Raw genomic sequence first — 9,383 nt, 5'->3', positions numbered from 1 at the left:
AGAAAAATAAAAAAAAATGAATTTTGTGTTTTAAAACTTTGCCTTTGTTATATTTTGTTTTTAAGGAAATTGCTATGCAAGCTTTTATTAAAATTAAAGAACCCTATTTTTAGATACAAATTGAGACAAAAATGCTTTTGAGATTTCGTTTCCTTGTTAACAACACAAGAGTTTACATATATATTATCATTATACCTTGAATGAAAGACATATGCATGAGTGTATGTGGTGTCCGTGGGGTTCTTTAAAATCCGATTACAGAAGTAATATAGAAAAACTCCAAGAGGTAAAATTATATTACGTTTTAAAAAGAGACTATAAATCATAACTGTCTCCTATGAACAATAACTTTAAAACTGATGTCAATGCTTTTTTTTAACAATTCATCTTTATTTCAACAATTGAAGATGAATACCATTTTATTTTATAATGTAATAAGCATCTTGATGTAAGAAATATAATTCACAATGTGCAGGCGCGAATCTAGAGCTTGAAGCGGAGGTTTGGGGGAGGGGGTACGTGATAAATGTTTAGAATACTAGAGAAGTTTTCTTGTTATATAAAACCATATGTTTTTCAATAAATGGCAAACTTTTTGTTCATCCGGCATATGGTTACTCTAAATAAACTTTTGATTAGTTTAATTATTTGATTACAGATCGTATCTACCCGTTTTGCAATTGCTGTATCCCCCTAAGTGAGGCTAATAATGATATGTATAATAAAATATAGAGGTAGCAGTCTTGGATTGTCTTAATTAAATCCTTTGATCCTCTAATTATCAAGTTACCCTCTGGCCAATGTAATTATGACTTGTGTATATTTAAAGAAGTTTCTATATATATCTTTATTCTCATAAAGCAAATGCATTACATCGGTACAGAGATAACAAATACAACAATAAATATTTACAATATGTACAAAACAAGCGAGAGAGGTTACAAAAGTTACAAACCAGGAGTACATCACGGGCCGACAAACACAAGTATTTATATTTTCTATATAAAAAAAAAACAAAGCTTCTTCAGAACTGGTTTTCTTGTACTTGACATAAGTTCAGAGAATTTAACTGTATTTTGCCGTTTTGTAAAATATGCAGTTAAAAACTCTTTTCGTTTTTGATTGAAAAATTTGCATTCAAATATAAAATGATATTCGTCACCTATTTGTCGATTGTTACATAGACTGCAAAAGCGGTTTTCTCTGATTACGTTTTGCCATCTTCCTGTTTAAATCGGCACCTTAGTATTAGTCGTTTGAAATCGACAAAAAACAATAGCGTCTTTGAAGTCCAAAATATTAAAATATTCTTCAATTCCAAGTTTTCTTAAAAATTTTGTAGTTTATACCTTTTGACGAATTTTGAATGAGGGAATTCCAGTTATGAATATATTGATATAGCAATCTCTGCTTTATGACAGTTTTTAACCATTCTTTATTAACAAAATTTTGTGACTCCCATATGTTTGAGAAACCACAATCTTGAAATATTTTTTGTATAAACAAGATCCATTTTATCTGGTTATTATGTAGCGACAACGTGTCACCCTATTCAATATATAGTAAAGATAACATTAAAAATATTTTAAGATTTTCAAGCGGTGTGGTTTGGTGTCACGTTGACAGGGGGAGGGGGGGGGGGGGGCTGGGTTCACCTTAATTATGATTAAAACATGTTTTTTGTACTGCCTCTTATTAACAGAAACTAAAATCTCATTAAAAATGAAAAATCAGAATATATTTTAATATAAAATTTGTAGAACAGAAGTTAAGTATCCCATAAAACATAATGAATCATTATACATGCAGAGACCAAAGCAGCAAAGATATAGTCAATAGAATCTATTTGCATTTGCCTATGTTCTATCCTTATAAAACCTTGCTGTGGGGCATGGTCTCTGACATCAGAAAAATGAATGAAGTATTGGCAACTGGACGTTGTAGCAACCAAATATAAATCCTCACTTTTCCGTGAAGTGTTCACAATTATTTGTCTTTTTAAAATAAAAAGGATTAAAAATTCCCAAACTGAAAAGAGTTGAAAATACTTTATTACTTTAGAAGTAAAAATTATAACAGACAGAATAAATACGGCAGAAACAAACAAATGGGGAAAAAATAGAGAACAATTTGAAATACCATTTATACATGTTTAAACAGTATATACTAGCAGATTATGAACGGGTCAAGGTTGAGCGAATGTGAATTTCTACCTATTACACTATTTTAAAAGGTGACAATCACTTTTTTGAGGCACGTGTCGAATACACATTAGATAACTTTCTAATTAAAAAAGGTATAATTGTAAAATTTAAAATTATGAATTTTTACAAAGTCTATTTTTATATGACATGTCCTTTGTAACAGTTGTATCATTCCATCAGGTCCTAAGTGCACAATTTTGTTCTTAGTGCACTAAGGAGGTCCTTTGCGGTATTACTACGGACCCCATATATTTGAAGCTGTTCAAAATACTGTACATTATAGGTACTTGTATCAGATTGAACAATAATTGTCATATATATAAAAAGAATAAGTAATCTGGTATGAAATATGTCCACTGGAACGACCGTGCAAGTGCTATATATATATATTATAGCCAGTCAAGGTCGTTAAAAACTTCCATTTGTTGTTGTCCACTGAAAATAAGCTCTTGAATACACGAATCCCCGTTTTATTAATGCCAAATTTATTTGTTAGTATTTCTTATTCTTTTTCTTATGATTTTATCATATTTTTTTTGTGAAATTTTCTGTGTGGTTGAACATGAAATTGCCTCCGATGCTACAAAGAAAATTTGTTTAATGTCAAATGTTGGAATATATGCTAAGTATTACACATGGACAGGATGTTCCCCAAAAAATAAGTTATACACACCCCGAGGGTACACGCTAGTGTCATATGTATGTATGTACTGAGATTCCGCCAATTAAGACGCACCCCTTGATTGACTGCAAGGGTACAGCGGATCCATGTACACTCCCTACGGATTAATGGAGATGTGTCCTTTACAATATTATCCCACCACCAGAACAATCCCCACCCAACACCGCCCAAGGGAGCGTGTAGGACACCGGGAAGTCTGTTATTATGGTGGAGGAAGCCGAAGTACTCGGAGAGAACCACCGGGCCACTCGGTGGAAACAGACAAACCAGAGAGATATCAGAAGATTGATCTCCAGGTCAAAGTAGGGGACAACTTTGACCAACCGAGGCCCCCAAAGTACCCATTCTAGTTTAAACTCCGGTCTGGGTACCAGAGATGTGTGTGAGAGGGTGAAAATTACCCTTCTGATGTACTGATATATTTAGCACCCCGAGTGAGAATCGAACTCGGGACCTTCAGCACTGTAGCCATCGGTCTTAACCACTAGACCACGAACTCACACATATGGAAAATTACTGGGTCACCTGTAAGATGGTAATCAGCCATGCAACTAATCAGGTTACTTAGCTGACCATGTCACTTCAATTTAAAGTTTATCGGTAGATCAAAATGATAAATTCGTTTTAATTGAACATTTCAGATCTAAAGGATTATAATGAAGTGAAATAATTATAAACCATATCTCAAAAGGATTATTTATTTTCATTTTTTTTTTATCTATGCCGGGAAAGAATTGAAAAATGTATTTATAATTTTTAAATTTATTTTATAAAAAACACGTGTTGGTCTCATGAAATGGAACCCACGCATGCCTACTTAAGATTTATAAAGGAGTATATATATAGGTTCAGTAAGACCCCTTTTCGGCCCCAAAATATAGCAGTTTTACTAAATTGTATAGTACTAGAACCGAACACCTGTTTTGGTATATATATACATATAGTTAATTTACCGTAAATAACTGCGAAGAAAATGAATAATACACAAGTTGATAATTGTCTCTTCTCTGCTTATTAATTTGCATGCAATATTTTCTCTGATTTACTTGTGAGATCACCATGATCACCGACACTAATAATAATTACCTAAAAAAAATAGGTGCTCCGTACTGGGAAGATCATATCGGATCCTATCAATTTATTGGTTCCATTCCCCCAATTAAATGAGTCTACACGTCTCCTTAGAAAAAATGCCTTGCAATGCGTCTGGACTACTAAGTACTTCCATATAATTTCGAAAACAGATAATAATCTATTTCACTGGATGAGATTGGGCTGACGGATTTTTAAATGGAAATGTATTAATTTTTATTTATAGCACAAGTTTTACAAGGCAAGATTATTGTCATATTGACACCCTTTTCGCCCTACAATTCAAATGGTTGCCTTCTTACACCTACACGAGCTAAAACATATACATATGAACATTTGATATCATTTATTTTGTGTGACAACTCTTCACCAATGACCTGAGTGAAAGGTTGACATGGGCAGATCCAGAAATTTCCATTTAAAAAAAAAAAAAATTGGGGTGGGGGGGGGGGGGGGGGGGCAGAGGGGGATGCTTGCTCCAGTCATGCTTCAATGATTCCCTATATAATCAACAAAATATTTCACACCAAAAAGGGGGGCGGGGCTTTCTCCTTAATAAGAAATCTCTGTTTTAAGGCATAGGCTCATATAAATTTGCCTTTTGAAGAACTGAAATAAATATGAAACGGCTAATGAGTTTTCAGATGCTTTACATTAAAATACATCATGTACATACATGTGACATACACAATTATATATAAATGTAGAATCAAATCTTGATAAATGTATGTAGTTGAAATTGTTAGCTTTAAACATTAAAAAAATGAACTCCCAAAGTTTAAACACAATTAAGAATGACCATGTACATGATGTAGTCTGTAATGTATGCCATTGCCATGAAGCTAGATCATTGTAGGTAAACTGTCATCTATTCCCTTAAATCTTTGTCCCCAGTCACCCCAAGTTTGATTTAAATTTATAGTCAAGTATATATCTACTCTATTAGCATGATTAGGTCTCTAGTTTGGATAGTGTATAACTTGCAAATTAAAATCATACTCCTTCCAAATTTCTTCAGTTCTTTCTTTAAAATATTATGGATGAAATAGCAAGTAAAGGATGAAATTAAATTGGATGAAATGTGTTAATTTTTTTTGGTAAAGTCATGAAAGTAGTATGTCTGAAGTTGTCAAACTTAATTATAGACCCTTCAGGGGCGGATCCAGTCATTTTAAAAAGGGGTTTCCTAACCAAGGACAAAAAGGGGGGGATAATTACATGTCCCCATTCAAATGCATTGATAGTCCAAAAAAGGGGGGTCTTTGACACATTCCCCATTCCCATTCTCTATTTATCATGTAGTCGTCGTAGTCCGAATACACTTGGTTTTCCCATAATTACTTTTAGTATAAGTTAACAGAAATCTATGAAACTCAAACACAGGGTTTGTGACCAGAGTTTTTGTCCAGAGTTTAGGAATTACATGAATTAGGGGCCAAAAGGGACCAATATTAAACTTTTGTTTGATTTTATAGAAAATTGAATTATTGGGGTTCTTTGATATATATATATATATTCCAAATCTAACTGTGTATTTAGATTCCTAGTTTTTTGGTCCTGTTTAAATTGGTCTATCTTAAGGTTCAAAGGGTCCAAAATTAAACTTATTTTGATTTTAATAATATTTAAATTCTTGGTGTTCTTTAATCATGTTAATATGCTGAATCTGAATATTTACTTAGCTTTTTAGTATGGGCCCAAATTTCAAGTTGGTCCAAATTGGGGTCCAATATTTTACTTTGTTTGATTTAAAAAAAAATGAATATATGGGGTTCTTTGATATGCTGAATCTAACCATTCATTTTTTGATATTTCGGCCCGTTATCAAATTGGTCCACATTGAGATCTAAAGGGTCCAAAAATGAACTTTATTTGATTTCATCAAATAATGAATTATTTGGGTTCTTTGATCATGTTCGTGTTGTTTATTCTTTAGTTTTCTATGTTGTGTCATGTATACTATTGTTTTTCTGTTTGTCTTTTTCCTTTTTAGCCATGGCGTTGTCAGTTTGTTTTAGATTTATGAGTTTGACTGTCCCTTTGGTATCTTTCGTCCCTCTTTTGATATGCTGCATCTAACCATGTACTAAGATTTTGAATATTGGACCATTTTAGAGGTTAATTGTCAATTTAAAATTTTTAAGTACTTGGACCACATTCATTCAATGTCAGAAACCTATGCTGCATCAACTATTGAATCACAATCCAAATTTACAATTCAGAGTTGTATCCATAAAATTGAGAATGGAAATGGGGAATTTGTCTAAGAGACAACAACCCGACCAAATAAAAAAACAACAGCAGAAGGTCACCAACAGGTCTTCAATGTAGCGAGAAATTCCTGCACCCGGAAGCGTCCTTCAGCTGGCCCCTAAACAAATTTTACTAGTTCAGTTATAATGAACGCCATACTAATTTCCAAAGTGTACACAAGAAACTAAAATTAAAATAAAACAAGACTAACAAAGGCCAGAGGCTCCTGACTTGGGACAGGCGCAAAATGCGGCGGGGTTAAACATGTTTGTGAGATCTCAACCTCCCCCTATACCTCTAACCAATGTAGAAAAGTTTGAAATGAATGTTGTGTCCTTACTTGCTCCAACTGTTCAGGGTTTAAAGTGTACGTTTGTATCAAGCTGAGCCATGCATAGCATTCGTATTGGTTATTTATATATTAATTTGAAATTTTGACGAGTGAGACACATACAGATTATACTGTAAACAATATTTCAGAGTTTAACGTAGTCAAGCAAAACAAATCATAGAAGAATAGTTGAATCATGTTTTTGTTGTCCAATGAAAAATTAGTACGAACACCAAGAAAAAGTATGGGAATGTTTGTTTTTTAAACTATTGACCAGGGTGAAAGTCTTTGAAAGTCATGACTGACAAAAAGTTTGTGAAATGAAATAGCACAAATATTCCATTCTTATTAAATATTATTGTATATAAAGAAAATACTGATGTTTAATAATAGTTTTTTACCCTTTTTATGTTTTATAGGACAAGAAATATAGAAAAATAATGAAAAATATAAACAGTTTCAATAGAAATGAGCGACAAAACAAGATAAACAGAATACAACAAGGCCTAAATGGTAAGACCACTTCTATATACTGTAAATTCAGAAATTATTGCTTGCATTTATTATTGTGATTTTTCAGGGAATGGACAACTTATTGTGATTACAAAAAAAATCTGCATCAATTATATATACATAATATATATATGTTTCTGTTATCAAAATATGATTTCTTATTTTTGCGATACTCACCCAGTCACATTAATCGCATTACTAAAAACCTCTGGATAATTTCTAAATTACAGTAATAAACATGATAAAAGTAATTGCCTTTGAATGATGACTCTTATAAAAATAAGAAGATGTGGTATGGTAAATGAGTGACTTATCCACCAGAGTTCAAAGAAGTGGATGCAAGAAATTAAAGGCCAGTGATGGGCTGGCCTTCAATAATGAGACAACACTTCCTTTATAGGTCAGCCAATAAAGATCCCAACATGAAAAGATTTAAACAATCCAATTTAGTTCAACATGTTCAAAAACAATAACAATTAATAAAAAAATATCATGTCTGTGAGCACTCAACCTCTTACCTGACCATAATATAGGACATTTGTTTAAAAAACACAACATATGAACATTCTATAACAACTTTTGCAAGTGGCTAAACTTTAAATATCACTGCAAGGCACTAAACAACGAATATTAAATCTTGGACACAAAGCACTGAAATTAGAGAACTCATATAAAGCATGACAAGTAAGAATATCAAATGAAAGTTTCTCAAATGTTAAAGTCATATGAAACGAGTGAGTGATGAAAAATAAAGTTTGTCCAACTTTTGAACCAATGCATGTATACATCATAAACTTAGTCTTCTGTGCACGATTTTATCATTATTTTCACAAGTATATCATATAAATCGTCAATTTTTTTTTCTCTCTGTTTGTTATGATTTAACAAATAATGCTACTCATTAAATGCCATGTTTTGAAGCTGAGTTTTACCGATTGTCACCTTATAGTAAACAATCACAAAAAGCATGGGTATTGAGCACGTGTTTAACATGTATAATCAGCTATTTGTTTATTTCAATGACAGATCCATGCGTATTGTGGTCACCGGATTTTTACAAGGAGGGTTACGCTCGGGTCACTATGTATATGGAAAATATGTATCGGTGAATTGCTTCCTGGAAGCAAGCAATTAAAAATAAGTAAACTTCTTCTAAATGCAGAAAAAAGTATATGTACTTAAGTTGCATAATGAAAACTATCCATTTAGTTATAAAAAACATAATTATTATACATATATTTTTTTTATTTGAGGTTTCTTATGACTTTAATTAAAACATGATTAAATAAGCTTATTTATATTGCTGTTTTTTTCTCCATTTATCATGTTTATAACTTTTTTTTTATTTTGTGTATTTATAGGTCAGATATCTTGGTTTTTATGATCATCGTCAGGTCCTGCAAGTCTATACTGAAGAGGAAACTTATTTGTTAATGCTTTTCTACATAATGTGCTAATTGGATTAATTAATGTGAAATGAACTCAATTGTGTGAAAAAAGAAATAGAAAAAATTCTACAAAATTGCTATAAACAAAATGGAGTACTATCAAAGATGCACAAGAACACAATGGTGTAAAATGTAACAACCTACATATTCACTGATGGATTATGGAGAAATTAAGAAAAAAAATAGTATCTTTGTCATGTTTGTTGTCGAAATAAACACATGCGTTATCCATTCATGTACATAATATTATGTACATGGCTCTCCATCATATCAAATATACAGAGAAGATGTTTGAAGAACAAGTTGCCAAAATTTATTCAACCAATTGAAGGAAGATGTCTTGTGGATGGAATTATTTATGCACTGAACTGTTATGTAGGGGGTAGAATAATTATACACAGCAGCTGAAACAGAAGACAAGTTAATTTGACATGAAAAGTGTTTATTTTATATAATCTTTTGTATCAACATGATCAATAATTCAGTCTAGGAGAAAATATATTTATACTGTTTGTCAATGTTTGTACTGTTATGAAATTTTTATAGAGGAAAAACATTTCCTTAAGGGAAATTTGATGTTCAGAAATTTCCTTAGAGGAAATTTGAAGAACAATGATTTCCTTAGAGGAAATTTCCTCAAAGGAAAATTTGAAGCGGCAAATTTCCTCAAAAGAAAAAGAATTTCCTCAAAGGAAATAATTATGCAGCAAATTCCCTAAGGGAAATCTTTTTCCCTTGAGGAAAACTCTTTTTCCTCTGAGGAAATTGTTGAAAAAAGGGGCATAACTTTTTCAACAGTGGTGCTAGAGCCAAACATTTTTAGGACAAATATCAGAGAACCAATACCAATCAAGTTATCA

At 32.0% G+C, this 9,383-nt stretch overlaps 2 long non-coding RNA genes across 2 annotated transcripts in view; one reads left to right on the top strand and one right to left on the bottom strand.

Annotated features, from left to right (window-relative positions):
* The window catches only part of LOC143085515 (uncharacterized), a 9,636-nt gene extending 5,552 nt beyond the window's left edge, over positions 1-4,084 (bottom strand). Inside the window, exon 1 of the long non-coding RNA XR_012981356.1 lies at positions 3,973-4,084. This is a non-coding gene — a long non-coding RNA (uncharacterized LOC143085515). The remainder of the gene's footprint in view (positions 1-3,972) is intronic.
* LOC143085516 (uncharacterized) lies at positions 4,037-8,510 on the top strand. The gene is made up of 3 exons (XR_012981357.1): positions 4,037-4,184; positions 6,982-7,075; positions 8,437-8,510. It is a non-coding gene; the product is annotated as an uncharacterized LOC143085516 (long non-coding RNA).
* Positions 8,511-9,383: the final 873 nt, after the last annotated feature.

This window comes from Mytilus galloprovincialis, chromosome 8, assembly GCF_965363235.1.
Source record: "Mytilus galloprovincialis chromosome 8, xbMytGall1.hap1.1, whole genome shotgun sequence".
Lineage (NCBI taxonomy): Eukaryota > Metazoa > Mollusca > Bivalvia > Mytilida > Mytilidae > Mytilus > Mytilus galloprovincialis.
This window is presented reverse-complemented; position numbering and strand designations above follow the sequence as displayed.